General features: G+C 49.4%; 1 pseudogene; it reads left to right on the plus strand.

The window, feature by feature from the left end:
• Positions 1 to 80: 80 nt before the first annotated feature.
• LOC146200428 (uncharacterized) lies at positions 81 to 7591 on the plus strand (annotated as a pseudogene).
• Positions 7592 to 19637: the final 12046 nt, after the last annotated feature.

Raw genomic sequence — 19637 nt, forward strand, 5'->3', positions numbered from 1 at the left:
GAGTCTTAGGGCTGTACATTCAAAACAACGGTTTCAATGGAGAAACAATAAAAAAGTTGGAAATATGCGCGCAACAGACTATGCAGCTCATCCGCAGAATCGCAAATAGGCGCTATGGCATGAAAGAAGCGAATCTAATCAGATTAGTTCAAGCCTTTGTAATAAATAAGATTGCTTACGTAGCTCCTTTCCTTAATCTGAAGGCAGCGGAGAAGTCCAAGCTGGAAGGGATCATTCGCAGAAGTTTCAAGCAGGCGCTGGGTTTAACAATTCGGACCCCCACCTCAAAACTTTTAGAACTAGGTCTTCACAACACACTGGATGAAATTGATGAAGGCGTGACAATCTCGCAGTACGAAAGGCTGTCGGGAAGCGTTACAGGCAGGAAAATCCTAGCGAAACTAGGAATAAATTACGAGAGTCAGCGAGGTCCGAAAGTGGATATGCTTAAGAGCGAGCGCGATAGGCTGATGATCCCACCACTACTGAAAAACATGCATCCCGTCCACCACAAGGATCGCAGAGAGAAACGGGCTGAAGCCCTCGGCAAATGTTTCAAAAGCTATCCGATAGAAGACGTGGCCTACGTGGACGCAGCTAATTGCGGAAAGGGGAGAATGGTGATAGCGGTAGCTAGCGCCGAGACATATCTCCGAGCCGGCGCCTCGATCACGACGGGCAGTTCCGAAATTGCAGAAGAAGCCGCCATCGCACTTGCAATAGTGGGCACGGATGCGTCAACGATAGTCAGTGACTCAAAGGTAGCAGTGATGAACTTTGCCAAGGGGAGGGTCTCCCCTCTGACGAACGGAATCCTGCGGACTGCAAGAGACGGCCGCAAAATTCGCATAGTCTGGACACCTGCACACGCATCCCTGGCTGGAAATGAAGCAGCTCAAGAACTGGCTCGAGGTCTTGCTTTCCGAGCCAGTGGCCATACCGAGGGCTTCGCAGACAGGGATCGTCTTGTGTGTTACAGAGAGATCACACAACATTATAGGCTTAATCGAACGAAGTACCCCGCAGCTGATAAATCATTGACAAAGAGTCAGGCCACCTCCTGGCGCCGTCTCAAACTTATACGTTTCCGAACCCGGTTATGTGTAGTCGTTATTATCCGGGACAATATTCAAACGAGTGTAAGCGACGGTGGTGATCGGACGCCCCCTTATCTGCTTTATTTTCGTCTTACAGATTTCAACGACGAACCCTGCTGCGCTGGCCTCAAGACGGCTCTAAGTGTGACGTCACAGACTTTTGCGCCACCGCGCTTCTGCCGGCCGAGCTGTAAACGGGTCACACGAGCAGCAGCGACGGTGGTGATCGGACGCCCCCTTATCTGCTTTATTTTCGTCTTACAGGTTGGTTACCCCTGACTGCCTGCTGCCATATTGCACTGCCTTGCTCTGTCCTGAAGGCGTACATTCCAGTGCCTACCGACGCTCAGCTTCCGTGAATTACTTGCTTCTGCAGATTTCAACGACGAACCCTGCTGCGCTGGCCTCAAGACGGCTCTAAGTGTGACGTCACAGACTTTTGCGCCACCGCGCTTCTGCCGGCCGAGCTGTAAACGGGTCACACGAGCAGCAGCGACGGTGGTGATCGGACGCCCCCTTATCTGCTTTATTTTCGTCTTACAGGTTGGTAAAAAACCTACTTTTCTAATAGACATTTTTCTTTCACCACCGCTGCTGCTGCCGTGTTGCTCGCTGCTTCCTTTTTGTTTTGTTTTTTTACCGTGTTCTCATTTGTAGTGTTAGAAGGATTTTCCCATTTTAAACCTGTATGTTGCATAAGCTATACTAAGGCTAACATGCCGGAGACATGCCCTTCCTGCAAAGAGTGTCTGCCAAGTGACGGATTCGCCATCAAGTGCGCCGAATGTGAGTACACCTACCATCTCGGCAATTGCTCTGGTGTCTCTTTGTCAACTTATAAGGGAAAAGGCGAGAAAGGTCGCAAAGCGTGGCGATGTTCAGACTGTCGTAAAACAAACGCAGGAAGCTCTGACACGCCCAGTACGCAGCTAGACCTTGATAGCTGTTTAGCCGGCATATGTCAAAAACTTGATGCTCTTGCTGGCCTGCCTGATCAAGTCGACGAAGTGAAGAAGTCCATTGAACTAATGTCAAAAAAATATGATGATATACTTCAGCAACAAGTGAAACATGATAGAGAAATCTGTACCTTAAAGAAACGTGTTAGTGCCCTTGAGACCAGAGTCGACGCTGATGATGTTGAGTCGTTGAAAATGACTGTGAACGACCTTGAGTGGCGAAATAGAAAGCTGAATCTTGAGGTGCATGGCATACCGGTGACAAATGATGAGAATCTGATGGAAAAGGTAAATGATGTAGCAAAATCTGTGAATTTGCCAGAGCTCACTTTGAACGACGTCGATGTTGTGCACAGACTTCCTTCAAAGGCAGGGAAGGTGCCCGGGATCAATGTACGGTTTTCAAAGCTCTCAACTCGGGACATGTGGTTTCAGAAGCGGACAGCCTTAAGAGATGCTCAGTCGGATGTTTCATTCACTGAAAACATGACTCGTCAAAGCCGTGAGCTGTTGCGCTATGCAAAGGCTTGGGCAGGTGAAAATGAGTACCAGTACGCTTGGCACCGGAATTGAAAAGTGTTCGTTAGAAGGAAACAATACGATTCTGCGATTGTCATCCGTTGTGCAGCAGAATTAGACCAGTTGTGAGGCCAGTAATGGGTGGTAATGCGCGGCAATCTTTTTTTAATGTCTTTTTTTACTGATCTAGTTGATCTTTGTGACCTCAGTAGTTCCATTAAGCTTGATAATCCTCATTGCTGCTCGTGTATTCACGTTAATCTCAGATCTGGCCGAAATAAGCAAGAAGAACTTGACTGTTTTTTCAGCGAAGTGGAAACTAGTTTCGATGTTGTTATGTTTTCGGAAACGTGGTTTACTTGTGAAGGTGACGTTTATGTTATACCGACGTACAAGTGTTTCTATATGAATCGATCCATAAGAAGGGGAGGTGGTGTTTCAATGTTAGTTTCGAATCTTATGCAATCGGAAATGCTGCCTGAATTTTGTTGCATCACGCCCCATTACGAAGTCTTGGCAGTCAAATCTGGCACAAGGATATTTTGTGTCTGCTATCGTCCCCCGGGTAGCAGTTCTGCTGAGCTCTTTTTATTTCTTGATTCATTCCTAGAATTTGTTAACATGAACCAATATCAGTTAATTTTAGGTGGCGATTTCAACATTGACATGCTGGCCAATAATAACACATCAATCGAGTTTAATACTTTACTTAACGTTCACTCCTGTGTAAATGTCATCATGTCACCTACACGGATTACAACAGAATCAGCAACACTTTTAGATCTTTTCATAACAAACTTCAAAACAGATACCTTGAAATCTGGTACTATCGCTTATGCTCTGAGTGATCATATGCCAACATTCATATCTGTCAATCTCACTTCGAATTCCCAACGACAACCGCACCAAACGTCATTTTATCGAGTTATAAATGATCGCACGTTATGCGAGTTCAAGGAACGCTTATCTATTGTTAACTGGGAACATGTTTTTGAGGAAAGTGACCCTGATGAAGCGTACGCAAAAATTTTAGAGATATTTACTGACATTTATTATGCTTCCTTTCCACTGAAGAAATTCTCCCAATCAAAGAAAAGTAGAAAGCCATGGGTCGACAAAGACATGTTGCAGTTGATAAGAAAACGAGATAAACTTTACAGACAGTTTTTACAAAGTAGGTGTCCTGAAGCGCTAAAAACATTCAAAAAATTTAGGAACTTGGTCACAAAGCAACTTCGCGTCGCTAAAAAGCAGTATATTTATAACAGATTTAATTCAACCGGTGGACAATCTGATAAGGTTTGGAAGGTTTTAAAATCTATCTTCGCTAGTTCTTCCGAACCGACCACAAAAATTATTCATGAAGGGATTGAATTAAAGGGAGCCGACCTAGCAGATTCCTTTAATGACTACTTCCTTTCCTTTGCTGATACATCAAACGGCGACGTAAATCTGTCTAATATGGGTGCCCGAAATAGTGAAACAATATTTCTAACACCGGTTACAGTAAATGAAGTCATTACAGAATTTTTATCACTTAATAATAGTAAAGCTACAGATGCGTCAGGTTTCCAGATACAGCCCATAAAATTTACTATCGACATTCTTGCACCTTGCCTTGCCCATATCTTCAACCTATCTTTGGTGTCCGGCGTTTTCCCGCGTCTTATGCAAAGGGCAAAAGTCACAGTAGTATATAAAAAAGGAAACAAAAATGAAGTGGCAAACTATCGCCCGATATCAATCTTACCTGTGTTTTCAAAAGGCCTCGAAAAAGTCACTCTTAAACGGCTATCCTGCTTCACTGAAAGATATAATATTATCACTACCGCTCAATACGGCTTTCGTAAAAACAGATCGACTGAGTTAGCTCTCCTTGCTCAGAAAGAGTTCATACTAAAAATTTTGAATCAAAAAACATGGTACTTGGATTATTTTTAGATTTTTCAAAGGCGTTTGACCTTGTTAATCACTCTGTTCTGCTTAAGAAACTGGATCACTACGGCATCAGAGGCATAGCTCATATGCTGATTTCCTCATACTTGCGACATAGGTCTCAGTTTGTTAGTATTGCCGGTAAATGCTCCCAGTTGAAAGCGGTAGCTTCTGGCGTTCCGCAAGGGAGCATTTTGGGTCCATTTCTTTTTGTTCTTTATGTTAATGATATTGTCAACATCGACAGCACTGCTGAGTACATAATTTACGCAGATGACACTAGCCTGTTTTTTTCGGGTACTTCAACAGCTGATCTCGCAAATCGAGCTAATAAAACCTTAAAAGAAATAAATACGTGGGCGGCTGATAATCACTTAAGGATTAACGTTAGCAAAACTGCAGCAGTCATGTTTCACCCACGTCATAAACATTTTGAACCTCCTCTAATTGAATTAAACAATACCAGAATAGAATTTGTGCAGTCTGTAAAAACTCTCGGCGTTTACTTTGCAGCAGATATGTCGTGGAATGATCATATTAATTACGTAGTTCAGAAACTTTCCAGAACAATTGGTATCATACGCCGAAATTGCTTTAATTTTCCTACGTCAGTTAACATGTTACTTTACCACTCTTTGTTCTCTTCCATAGCCAACTACGGATGTATGGTGTGGGCAACAACAACAGCTGAAAATATTAACAAACTCACTGTCTTACAAAAGCGCATTATACGCATTGCATGTAAAGTGCCGTATTTCTTCCACACTGCAAGCCTTTTCCATCAACACAACGTTATACAAATGAAGTCCATGTATGACTATAGGCTGTGCTATAAATATAAACTCGCCATAATGAAAAAGGATGACTTCTTACTTACACTTGCTGGGTTAGAGCAAAGCAGAACTGTGTATGATACCCGCGCAGCAGAACCTTGGCATGTTAAGAAATGCCGCACAAACTATGGCAAACAAATGTTGCAGCATACCTTACCAACCCTTCTGAACCAGTTGTACTGCTCCGAAAATATAGATTTAATCAATATTTCTTTGAAAGAATTGCCCCAAATGTTCATGTAGTATTGTACTGTACAAGTACAATGCACTGCGTACTAAAAGTACGTCTCTTTCTTTGTGCCGACGATGATTTTTTTTTTCCCTCACATCTTCTTTGATGTATTGTACTCCGCCGCCGTCAATGCTGCTCTGTAAGAGGAAGCCAGGACCTCTCAAGCTGTTTATACAGCTTTTTCCCTGGCTGTCCTCGCAACACCAGTTGCGGAAATAAACCTTCAACCTTCAACCTTCAATGTAAGGCCAAAGCGGATCTCAACCATCCCTATTGCAAAAACCAGCGTCTTCAGTGCGAAGCCAGTAAGATTTTCGCGCTGGTTTTACACTGGATCTGCTGGGCACGCTGGAGGTCTGCGATATTCACTGGGGCAGTAACGGGAAGACACTGGCTGCAGTGGTGCGATGGAAGAAAAGCGCTGGGATTAGCCTTTTGACGCTGGGTGTGTCGCTTGCATCCGGGATGCACTGGAAGAAGCGCTGTATGTGCGCTGGGGCCGCACTGGTCCCAGTGCCCCAGTATAGCCGGTGCGGCCTGAGGCGTCAGCCGGAGTAGCATCCCTCAGGGGCCAACAGGGCAACAGCGTACTTTCAATCGACCATCGGGGTGCATATGAAAAATATGGTTCAAGCAAGCTCTTTTTGCTGCGAAGTCGTTGCGCATTTGTAAGAAAACAAAGGCAATATCTTTTTTCTAGAGTTTCCATGTTTCCATAGGTCGTTTCGAGCGTTTCGAGAGAGACAACGACCGCCGCGCCTTGATCTCTTGACACACTGGCGATTAACGCACAACTAAAGCTGGAATTGAATAATGTGGGCTACCATGCATAACCAACATCACAGCTGATCTCAAGGGCCCTCTAACACAATGATTACTGCCAAAATGTTCAATGCGGGCTCAATCGCAGGCGAGCGTAGCCTGCACCACGGCTCAGTATAAAACAGCAGAAAGAAAAACTAAAACCAGGAAGAGAGTAGTTTACCGAGCGATGGGCCCATGAGAGAAAAAGCAACAACATACAGCGCTTGTAATACATAATATTTGGCGTGTTTCTCAAGCTTTCGCGCTCCTTCTTACTCTGCGTATCAAGCAGCCGAGCCCTCGGTAATCGCAACGCTTCCTGCAATATTTACATATAAATAAGGTTTAGTTACACGCAATTACTGTCATCGCTGCGGCGCTTGCCGGTATTGAATCTCGGTCGCACTTTTTTTCTTGAAGGCTTCTACTAAAGCTCCGTGTTCAGCGAAAATTACGCCCACGGTAGCAGAGCACCACCCAAGTGCCAGCGTTGGTAAATTTGCCAGCGATGTCTAACTCCACATGGTAAAATGATTCCAGTGCACAAAATAGCGCGCATAAGCACCCAGAAAATTAGTTGCAAGTCGTGAGAGCAGACAGCAAGCTAAAATGCTCAAGAAGTTGCAATTGTTAGAGCGGTAGCAATAGCCTGTAGACTGCGAAACATGAAGTCCCAACCTTATAAATGCGGGTCATGACATAAAATGCAGCCATGTTTCAAGGAAATTCATTTCTCGGCGTGGCCGAGTGGTTAGCGTGCTGAGTTGGTGATTGATAAGTACTTAGGGACGTAGTTCGAGGTGCGTTGATAGTAATTTTTTTTATTTTTTTTTTACTTTTTTAAGGTTTTTTTTATGTACCTAGATTGTTTCGTTACTTTTTAATTTTTATCCCACGCCTTTTTTTCTCCGGGCTAACAGTGCCGCCAGTGCGGAGCGTCCTAGTATGCAGCGTCCCAGTGCGCCCAGTTTCCAGCGTCATACTAGGACCATAATCAGGTATGGCGCTGGAGCGCTGGCACCCAGTGGCACTGGTTTTTTCAATAGGGATATTCTCTGGAAATTCCCTTTTGCCCCCCTGGAGGGACAAAAAATAAAGTCACTTGAACAATGGGAGGCTCTCCTACTCAGCTCCAATCCGGAGACTCAAACAAAACTCGTCCAACTGGCCGAAGACGCCGCCAGGAGCCAAGACCTTCTGGCCTTCGTTTAGGCGAGGGCCTATATGCCCTTCAGACTGTTGGCAATAAACGTTTTACAATCCAATCCAATCCCTGAGCTCCTCAACTTCCTTCCTAACTATTCTATTTCTTTATTTTTTTCTTGGTTTTCCTCATCTTTAGCCTGGGGTACCCCACTGCTGAAACTCACGGTTTTACTGTCCCCGCTCGGGCTTCGCTTTTGGGTGGCCGACGGGTTCCTTGGGTCCCTGGAGTTAGCCGTGACTCTGGATTTAGACCCCGACCTGGACTTGGATCCGGACCGCTCCCTGCTGCTGCGGGAGCTTGAACGGTGACGTCGGTTGGCATCCTCCAACTGCGGGAAGTCCCCGCTCTGAGCCCGGAAGCCTCCGTCCCTGTCTTGAGAATATCCACGTTGGTCACGGTGGTCTCTTTTGAATTTTGAGCGTCCTCTGCGGCCGCTCTCAGGTGTGGTGTTGGGATATTGCTGCTGCTGCTGCTGCTGCTGCTGCTGCTGCTGCTGCTGCTGCTGCTGCTGCTGCTGCTGCTGCTGCTGCTGCTGCTGCTGCTGCTGCTGCTGCTGCTGCTGCTGCTGCTGCTGCTGCTGCTGCTGCTGCTGCCGCTGCCGCCGCCGCCGCCGCCGCCGCCGCCGCCGCCGCCGCCGCCGCCACTGCTGCTCCCACTTACGTTTTTTGGTCTGGTAGGGAGTCCTGTAGAGTTCTCTGCACTTCTTGACGCTGCGGATGGTCTTTACCGCAGAGCTGACATTTTATTTCGCAGGTGTGTCCCTGATCTGTGCGCTCTTCTCCGAATCTTCTGCACTTAGCGTTATTCGGATCTGGGCAGACATCTTCGCGGTGCCCTAGGCGCCCGCATGCGTTGCAAACCTCGTATTTCTTTCTATATAATACACATCTTTGCCATGTAAGTGAGAGTTTCACCCACCTCGGAACCTCTGGTTTTTCAAACAGTATGAGCACGGTGGTTGAGCTCCTGCCCAGGCGCCTGGCTCCTAGCACGGGGGGGCGTAGCCGTTGCACTATTTCTTCCTCGGTGATGCGAAGGGGAATGTCGTGTACCACCCCCTTACCGCAGTCTTCGGGCATAGCGACGTACGCCGTGATTTCAATTTTCTGGCCCTCGAATTCGAGGACGCGTAGTGCGACGTATTTTCTTTTCCGTTCTTCGCTGTCTGTTGCGATGAGGATAGACTGCTGTTTTGTGTTGACCGAGAAGGTGTCTTCCGCAGCCTCTCTGATGTTTATATTGCCGCATAGAAGACGACGCCAAAGATGATGACTGGGCCCCACAAGCGCGAGCCTGGAAGAGAAGGAAGTTGGAGCGCAAGACTCGTCCAGGTTGATTTATTAAACCCGTCCTATCTTTGGGTCCTCCTTGGCGTTCAATCGAGACGTGACACTGGTGGAGCGCGCTGGGGTATGCATAAGACTCCTTCAGGCAGTCCACAGCGAATCCCAGACGTCGACACGCCTGTACATCGCGCTAGCCGCCGCCTTCTAGGCCTAGCCCCGGAGTACAACCATCTGCCAAGCTACTCTTCAAACGACCAAGTCCATCAGGTCTCCCAAGCCATGGCACATCTCAACCCTACGCCGGTGACTCTTCAGAACACCAAGGTGCCAGAGTGCTTTCGCGGGGAAGCGTTTAAAGATGTCGAGGACTGGCTTGACCAGTTTGAGCGAGTGGCCAAGATTAATCAGTGGAGCGAAGATCACAAGCTTTGCAATGTTTATTTTGCCCTTCAGGATAATGCTAGAACGTGGTTTGAAAACCACGAGGCCAGCTTATCCACATGGAACGACTTCCGCCGCCAGCTTGTAGACACCTTTGCGAGAACTGATCGACGCGACAATGCGCTGCGCCTGCTTGAAGTGCGTGTCCAGAAGCCGAATGAGAGCGTGGCTATGTTTGCGGAAGACATGGCTCGCCTTTTTCGCCGTGCCGACCCTGATATGAGTGAGCCAAAGAAGTTACGGCATCTCATGCACGGTGTCAAAGAACAGGTGTTTGCCGGCTTAGTACGCAACCCACCTAAAACCGTGAGTGAGTTCATTAAGGACGCTACGGCTATAGAGCGAGCCCTCCAAGATCGGTGCCGCCAGTACAACCGACCAGCCAGCTGTGCCCCGACGACTGCGGCGGCGCTGACTGCAACAGATCAGACCACTCTTCGAGACATGATTAGAGAAATTGTCCTTGAGGAGTTGCAGCGAATTTCGGTTACGAAAGCTCAGTCGTCAGAGGCCCTCGTGCAGGCTGTAAGGAATGAAATTCGGTGCTCCCTAACACCGTCTGCCCAGTGCAACGAGTTTCATCCAGTCGACAACGCGGCAGTCATTTCCGAACCACCATACCGCGTTCCACAACCGGTCAACTACACGGCCAACATTCCTGCACCTTATCACGAGCCGCAATCTGAGAGCTACGCCGCGGTCCTACGTCGCCCGCCTCCAGACCACGCCTCACCGAGCGCACCAAGCCGTCAGGAGACGCGATTCTTCCAGGGGCCTCAGTGGGCGCCTTCCAGGTGCTCTCAACTACGCCGAACGGACAGGTGGCGCAGTTATGACAGCCGGCCACTCTGTTTCTACTGCGGACAACCTGGCCACGTATATCGGTACTGCCGTTACCGCGAAGAGGGGCAGGCCTTTCTGTCTGCTTCTGCTCGCCGCCGCTTCGACGCTGACACTGCCCAAACCGAGGACGGCCTTCCGGTCAGCAGGGAAACCGAATCCCCGGGCTTCCGCCGCCGCTCCTCCCCATCGCCACAGCGTTATTCTCCGCCGATGCGTCGTGGCAATGCTGACGTTGGCGGACGGCGGTCCCCTAGCCCTCACCGGGGAAACTAACAGCCGCAACCTCACGAGGGGAGGTTGCACACAGTCTAAAAGTGTCAAAACCCTCACCACCGCCGCAACAGCCGACAGCCCGTGCTTCTGACGCTGCCGTTAGTATTGACATTGCCGCACTACCGCCGAAAATGCCGCCTACATTACCACCGAAAATGCCGCATCAGATGAGCAGCCCCGACGACGAAGCTGATACCGCTGACCTTGCCGCACTTCCGCCGAAAATGCCGAAAGAGACGAGCAACCCAGATAACGTTGTTAGCGCTGACCTCGCCGTTTCCATTGATGGGCTGGAGGTACATGCTCTGGTGGATACCGGGGCGGATTTTTCAATTATTAGCCAGAAACTGGCTGACACGCTGCGCAAAGTAAAAACCGAATGGACTGGGCCAGTAATAAGAAGTGCTGGGGGCCAGCTACTGGCACCGACAGGGAAGTGCACTGCCCGGATAGGAATAGGAAACGCGGTGTTTGTTGGCAGCTTCGTTATTCTCCCTGACTGTTGCAAAGATCTCATCTTGGGCATGGACTTTCTGCGTCTTCATGGGGCTGTAATCAGCATTCGTGACAGCGTCGTTGCCTTCACCAACAATCATGAAGACCTTGGTGTTGCGGAAGTACCACTGATGCCCTTACGCGTCGCCAATGAGACAGTGACATTACCTCCACGATCATGCTCTCTTGTTGAAGTGAAGTGCGACATGGCGCATACCGGCGATGGTATCGCCGAAAGGGCAGTCGCCCTGGTACTAAGCCGAGGTGTTTCTATAGCTCGAGGGCTAGTCAACTTGACCAATGGACAGACCGAAGTGCTGCTGACAAACTTCAGCGACGAGCGTCAGCAAATTCCGAAAGGCACAACTGTGGCCTTTTTCGACAGCATCCCAAAGGCACAGCACTGCTTCTCACTGCAACAGGAAGGATCAATGTGCAAGACGCCCGTAACCATCGTCGATGTGAGTAAAAATTTGTCTTCTTCAGAACGGGACCGTCTTTTGGATCTCATAGATCAATTTCGAGACTGCTTTGCTTCCGAATCGCGGATCGGCCAAACGCCTTTGACAAAACATCGAATCATCACGGATGACTCGATTCGCCCGATTCGACAAAATCCTTACCGTGTAGCTCCGAAAGAACGTGCAGCCATTCAGCGCCAGGTGGCCGAAATGCTTAGAGACGACGTTATCCAGCCGTCACAGAGCCCCTGGGCTTCCCCCGTGGTACTTGTTAAAAAGAAGGACGGCAGCTTACGATTTTGCATAGATTACCGCAAGCTCAACCAAGTAACTAAAAAAGACGTGTATCCTCTTCCTCGCATCGACGATTCCCTTGATCGCCTACGAAATGCACGTTACTTCTCATCAATGGACTTGAAAAGTGGATATTGGCAGATAGAAGTAGACGAGAGAGATCGGGAGAAGACAGCATTCGTCACTCCCGATGGATTGTACGAGTTTAAGGTCCTTCCGTTCGGTTTATGCTCAGCACCAGCAACATTTCAGAGGTTGATGGATACTGTGCTCTCGGGACTTAAGTGGCAAACATGCCTGGTGTATCTTGACGACGTGATTGTGTTTTCGGCCACATTTGAAGAGCATCTACGCCGTCTGCTAGCTGTATTTCAGGCCATACGATCTGCGGGCCTCACACTAAAACCCGAGAAGTGCCACTTCGGGTACGAGGAGCTGCAATTCTTAGGTCACGTCGTCAGCCAAGAAGGTGTCCGGCCTGATCCTGAAAAGCTCTCCGCAGTCGCCAAGTTCCCGACACCTACGGACAAAAAGACATTGCGGCGTTTCCTGGGTCTTTGCGCCTATTACCGCCGGTTTATTGCTGGTTTCTCACGAATTGCCTGGCCATTAACTTCGCTGACGCGTGACAATGCTGTCTTTCACTGGGGTGAAGAACAGGAACAAGCGTTTAATGAGCTGCGGAGGCGTTTACAGACACCACCTGTCCTGGCGCACTTTGATGACGACGCCCCTACACTGCTTCATACGGATGCCAGCAACGTGGGCTTAGGTGCTGTGCTGGTGCAGCGCCAGGGTGGTGTGGAAAAAGTAATTGCTTACGCCAGCAGGACCCTATCTAAAGCAGAAGCGAACTACTCGGCAACCGAAAAAGAATGCCTTGCAGTGGTATGGGCGGTTATGAAGTTTCGCCCTTATTTGTACGCTCGCCCCTTTCAAGTCGTTAGCGACCATCACTCGCTCTGTTGGCTGACGAATCTAAAGGACCCTTCAGGGAGACTCGCGCGTTGGAGCCTTCGATTACAAGAATTCGACATGGCAGTTATTTACAAATCTGGAAAAAAGCACGCGGATGCTGACTGCCTTTCGCGAGCGCCGGTCGAACCTTTCACTATGACCGATGAAGACACTGCGTTTTTAGGTGTCATAGATGACGCAACACTTTCCCAACAGCAGCGAGAAGACCAGGAATTGCTCCCTCTTATTGATTTCTTGGAAAAACGAACTACCGTTGTGCCTAAGATTTTCACCCGAGTAATCTCTTCATTCTTTATTCGCAACAACGTGCTTTACAAGAAGAACTTCCGCCCTGGGGGAAACAGTCATCTACTCGTCGTCCCATCTGTTCTCCGCAGTGAAGTTCTGCAAGCGTGTCACGACGAGCCAACCGCCGGTCACCTAGGCTACACCCGAACGTTGGCTAGAGTCCAGCACGGATACTACTGGCCAAAACTGCCTGCGACAGTGAAACACTATGTACGTACGTGCATAGACTGCCAGCGCCGTAAGTCACCCCCTGTAAAACCAGCTGGCCTACTCCATCCTCTTCAAGTGCCAACAACACCTTTTAAGCAAATCGGCATGGACCTCCTGGGACCATTTCCGACGTCGACAGCAGGAAATAAATGGATAATTGTCGCCACCGATTATCTAACCCGCTACGCGGAGACCAAGGCTCTGCCAAGGGGTACCGCCGCCGAAGCAGCTCGGTTCTTCGTGGAGAACATTGTCCTGAGGCATGGCGCTCCGGCGCTCATTATAACTGACCGAGGAACTGCATTTACGGCCGAACTTTTGGAGACCGTTCTCCGCCTCAGTGGTACCAGTCACCGTAAAACTACAGCCTATCACCCCCAAACCAATGGGTTGACGGAACGCCTCAATAAAACCATTGCAGACATGCTTTGCATGTACGTTGACGTGAACCACAAGAATTGGGACGAAATTCTTCCCTACGTCACGTTCGCCTACAATACGGCACGCCAAAACACCACTCGTATGACACCATTCAGCCTCCTTCACGGGCGACCAGTAACAACTATGCTGGATGCAATGTTGCTCCCGAATGCCGACACCGACGATCTCGATCAGGACGCCGAGGAAATCGCTCAGCGTGCAGAGGAAGCCCGCCAACTAGCGCGTGTGCGGATCAAGAATCAGCAAGAGCATGATGCACGACGCTACAATCATAGACGCCGACATGTCATGTACGAACCTGGCGACAAAGTGTGGGTCTGGACGCCTATTCGCCGCCGTGGACTCTCCGAAAAACTATTGCGGCGATATTTCGGGCCATATGTTGTTCAGCGACGTTTAACCGACGTCACTTATGAGGTGGTGCCAGACGGGGTGTCGACCTCAAAGCGACGCCAGCAACAAGCCGACGTCGTCCACGTTGTACGCATGAAGCCGTACAACTCGGACTGACCTTGACCCCCTACTCCCTTTTATGCTCATCGGGACGATGCTTCCTGAGGAGGGGGGCAAATGCCGCATAGAAGACGACGCCAAAGATGATGACTGGGCCCCACAAGCGCGAGCCTGGAAGAGAAGGAAGTTGGAGCGCAAGACTCGTCCAGGTTGATTTATTAAACCCGTCCTATCTTTGGGTCCTCCTTGGCGTTCAATCGAGACGTGACAATATTGTTCTGCTATTTATGACGATTTTAGTTTTAATGCCTCTGCACAGCCATCTTATCTTGTGACTCTAATCTTAGCTTGATGGTATGAGCCAAACTGGGAAAGTCTGCTCCTTCTCTTGACACTATCTTGGGCTCGGCGGTGCGTGTTGATGCTGCGATGCGGCTGTATAAAGTGCTGTTTCGCATTGCTCGCGAAAGCTATCCGACACCTCGGTGCTATTTTTGATTGTTTGAGCGTTCCAGCAAACTGCATGCCTTCCGTTTGGCATGGCGGCAGCTGTTGGAAACAGCCCTAGCGGCATGGGCGACTGCGATAGAACAACGCTTCACTTCCGCAGGCCTAGTCAGAATTAAATGTGAGGTTGTATCTGTTCTATATTTCACGATACATGTATTTTCAATTATATCTTATGATCGCTGTAGTAACTGTACACACAAAACCACTGCGACTGAGCCGTACAGACAGCTACCGAACGCGGACTACCGATACTAAGAAAGGGGCTTCTCAATATTCGCCGCATTTATCTAACGTGAAGTGCGACACAATTCATGTCGCGTATTTCCTCTCGACACTGTATATTTATATTCGATGTTGCGCTGCTTTCATTTCGAATTAAAGGCACGGGCAAGGTTTACCGTGGTTACGCCGCTACCCTCGCAGCTATGCATGCGTGTTTGTGGCGCGCCGCCAACGGAGTGCGAAAAGCGTACGATCGAGCTGTCCTGCTTCTACAATGTATACATTCAAGTTAAACCACGGTTCAAGAACAGCACATAAAAGAAGTAGTGTCTAAAGTACCATCCACCGACGTTTTTATGCAGCCTTGGTGTACACCCGGCGGCGCTGCAACATCGTATCCCCGTCACGTCGTAGCAGCATCGTTTGCGCGACGTATTGTTGACCAAAACGTCGCAAAACGTGCTCCCTCAGCTGCACCATGAACGAAGACGACAAATTCGCAGCACATACAGCAGCGCTTACGAAAGCGGCGTCGCCCACTGGCGCGGCGTACGACGGGACTTTCGCGGAGGGGTACTCCCTAGTCGTCGCAAGGCCTCTATTGTTTCGCCTGGAAGCTATATCTGACGGCGCTTTGTAATTGTTCAGGGCTACACTAAATGGATCCCCTTAGAACTGCTTTACTGCCGGTCCCATAATATCAGTAAGAGAAGGATGTAAATTTCGGTGACACCTTTGCAGCGGAGCCAGCGTGCAAAGGACGAGCAGCGCGTGCGCCAGCGCCATCAGGCTGTGTTCAGAAACTTGTTTGTATTGCAGTTATCAACATTATGATATGGGAAGAGATTCGCAAAAAAGATTTTTTTTTTTTTGCGGTCGGCTTACTGCTTATATGAAGAACAGATTTTAGCACGCTTTTTTTGCACTGGCGGAAGAGATCCACCATATCGTTAGCGCGGAGGGCTTGCAGGAGGCGTTGCCTGCCCGGCGTGCGTGTTTAATACAGCGGAGGAAGTAAAATGGGCGTCATATTTGCGAGCCCGTCATTGGTACTAAATCTGTCTCGCGTACACAAAACGTTCATGGGTGAATTACATAAGGATGGACTGGAAAGCGGTGAAGCAGAAACATATACGGCCGTACTCTGACTGTCGTTGCATGGTTCCCGCAAACGCTCTCGACAATCATCTTGCGATTCCTTTGATTGTTTTTGCAGTCCACGAACACGCATTGCTGTCTCGGTGACATTACTAATATAGGGGCGTTAATAAAGGTATTTAAGTCTCTCAAAGGACAATATACCGAGGTGCAAGGCCGCTCTGTTATGAATGAAGCGTGCGAATGTACAGCCCACTTGGTGCTGGCAACAATGGCGTTGCGCAATAAGTCTGGTTAGAGAGTATTTTCCTCTTCTGATTGTTCTCGAATAAAAGGCCTATCGAACAACAATGGCGTGGCGCAATAAGTCTGGTTAGAGAGTATTTTCCTCTTCTGATTGTTCTCGAATAAAAGGCCTATCGAACGAACACGAGCGGGGACAGCGGGCATCCTTGTTTAACAAAGCACTCGATGGGGACAGATTGTGATATAGTCGGCCATTTACAATCAATCGTGAGGAACATTCATTGTGACAAAGGCGTATCCCAAATTGTCAATAGAAACAATTGAACCAAGATTGGCGCGATCTAACAGACAGAAACGGAAGGAATAAGACGCATCAGCAAACGCCGTTGCAAGGTCTATTTAAAGCTGCTCCAACTGCTCGTGAGCGTGAATGCAATATTGCAAAACAGTAAGCGCTACATTTAGAATAGGCTGTGTGTAACGGCCTCTCAAGCCAGATGTTTGAAGCGGTCCAGTCGAAGTAGACATTACCATCTGTAGCCGATTTGAGATAATTTTAGCGAAAATGTCATATCGAACATTTGAAAACGTGATAGGCCTGTAGCCGTCCAAAAATCGGAGTTTTTATTGCGAGAGCAATAATACGCTCATGAGCGGCCTTTCGCGTAATTGCAGACCATGCCACGTTTGAGCTCTAAGCATCAACCGTAAATTACCTATGACGTCATGCCAGCTGCGCGAGATGGGCTACTAAGTCGAGTCTTCGGACCATCCAGGATCGTGCCACGCCGGCCGGCGGTTCTACCGCTAGAGACGCTGCGCTTCCACCACTTTGAGTGACGGTATAAAAGACGCGCGCTGAGCATACATACCCGGAAGGGAAGAGTGGCTGATCCTAGCCCTGTTGGAGCTGGGACAGGTAGGTCACCGTCGCTTGCGGCAGTGGCTAGCCTGCCACCGAATTTTATCTGTTGTAGGCCGTCATTGCACCCGCCACTGCTTCGGTGGTAGACGACGGCCGTAGCGACGCTCGTCTTTCTCACCCTCTTCTTTATCTTTCTCCTTTATTTTCTTTCCTGTCCGCACGAGGCAGCAGTGGTGGCTCAGCAACAGAGCCTAGTAGCAGGCCTGTGCATTTTTTTTTTTCATTCTTCCTACAGTCGCCACCAACTAACCAACCAACCTCGTTAGACAGGGAGGTGGTGAAAGGTGGCTGCCTGTCCCTGAAGGGGCTGGGACAGGTAGGTCACCGCCAATTGCGCCTGGCTAGCCTGCCACCGAAATGTTATCTGTTGTAGGTCGTCATAGCAACCGCCACCGCTTTGACGATGGTTGACGGCTGTTGCGGGCCTCGTCTTTCTCTCCCTCTTCTTTTAAGGCGGAAGCATTACTTTTGCTATGTTTCGATAGGCGAAACGAAGAGGCGTCGTGTGCTGTGCGATGTCAGCGCACGTTAAAGATCCCCAGGTGGTCGAAATTACTCCGTAGCCCTTCACTACGGCTCCCCCTTCTCTCTTTCCACTTTCACTCCCGTCTTCCTCCCCTCCCTTACGGCGTGGTTGCGGTGTCCACAGAAATCAATTGAGACAGTTACCGCGTCTTTCCCTTCCTATAAATAAATCAGTTAAATCAGTTAATCAGTTTTGCTATGTTCGAAAAAAAAGAGGGAGAGAAGGCGGAAACATTACTTTGCTATGTTCGGCCCCGCCGGGGTGGTGCAGTGGTAAGACGCCCGACTACTAAGCCGGAGTACCCGGGTTCGAACCCGACCTCGGCGGCTGCGTTTCGATGGAGGCGAAACGAGGAGGCGTCCGTGTTCTGTGCGATGTCAGCGCACGTTAAAGATCCCCAGGTGGTCGAAATTACTGCGTAGCCCTCCACTGCGGCTCCTCTTTCTCTCTTTCCACTTTCACTCCCACCTTCCATCCTTCCATTACGGCGCGGATGCGGTGTCCACAGAAAACGAGTGAGACAGTTACTGCGCCTTTCCCTTCCTATAGTGGTAAAAATATTTTAATGAAAATGATTAGGAGGTTGTAGCGGCGGTTGGAGTCCTCAGTCCGGAACCCCATTGGCGTAGGCTGCTGTCCGCGCTCTTCCGATGAGTTCTTTTTGAACCCTTGCGTCCGAGCTGGTCAGAGCTGCCTCCCACCCCTCCTGCGTTGGCTGGTTATTAATAGTGACAGTCTGATTTCGCTGGCATGCCCACACCATATGGTATAGGTCCGCCTTCTCCCCGCAGAATTTGCATTGTGAGTCAAATGACTCTGGATCTATTGCGTGTAGTCTGCGTGGATTGTTAAAAGTGTTGGTCTGTAGCTTGCGGAGGTGTATCTCCTCCCCTTTGTCTAGTGTCTTTGCCGGTGGAGGGTAGACCCGGCGAGATAATCTTAAGTGCTGAAGTATTTCGGTGTAAGTTAGCAATGGGATAGGAGGTTCCACGAGATCCGTATTGGGTGCCCGGGGGAGAAATGCTCGGGCTGAGGCGTGTGCGCTCTCGTTCCCTGGGATGCCCTGGTGACCTGGTACCCATACTAAGTGTTTATCCATGGGTTGGTAGCCACGGGTGTAACTATCTTGCAGGATTTTAGCTGCTAGCGGTGCAATCCTGCCCCTGAGGTAATTGCGATATGCTGTCTGTGAATCTGTAAGAATGTATTCTGAGGTAGTGTGTGTCGCAGCTAGGGCAATTGCCACTTCCTCCGCGGCCAGTGTGTCATGGCTGTGTAATATTAGTCCATCCACTGTTTTATCTTGGTGTACTACCGCAACGGCCGCCATTCCCTGTTCAGGACCCGCAGCATCGACATAGAACACGCCCTCGCGCCCGCCGTAGTGCCTTTTTATAGCTTCCGCTCGTGCTTGTCTTCTTGGCTGGTGAAAGTCGGGGTGCATATTCCTCGGTAATGGAGTTCCCTTGAATTGTCCTCTCCATGAGGCTGGGATGTCGCTTTTAGGGTCTAGCTGTTCGGGGCAATTGATGTTCAAATCGTTCAAGACTTGTCGGCCAGTCAGAGTCGTGGAGAGTCGTACCACCTGCGCCGTGAGGTGTGCCTCAATCAGCTCGTCTACCGTGTTGTGGACGCCCAGTCGTAAAAGCCGGTCCGTCGATGTCGTAAGAGGGAGGCCCAGGGCCTTCTTGTAGGCTGTTCTGATTGTGACGTCGAGGTTCTTGATGTCAAACTTCTTGAGACGAAGGTAGGGTGCCGCATAGACGATGCGGCTCACGACGAAGGCCTGCACCAGTCGGAGAGTATCTTCTTCGCGCATCCCTGATTTCCGCGTCGTTATTCTGGCGATCATCCTGCCGACTTGCTCGCTCACGAGGCGGAGTTTCTGGATGGCGAGGTGGTTGTTGCCCTTGTTATTGATGCATAGACCCAGTATCTTAACGGTCTGAACTTCCTTTATGGGTGAGTTGTCAACGTGGATGTCGATCGTGGCCTGATTTTTGTGCTGGCGGAAGACTAGGAGTTCACATTTTTCGGGAGAGCAGGTTAGTCCACACGCTC

This window comes from Amblyomma maculatum, chromosome 2 (assembly GCF_055883805.1).
Source record: "Amblyomma maculatum isolate TAMU_Amacu chromosome 2, ASM5588380v1, whole genome shotgun sequence".
Lineage (NCBI taxonomy): Eukaryota > Metazoa > Arthropoda > Arachnida > Ixodida > Ixodidae > Amblyomma > Amblyomma maculatum.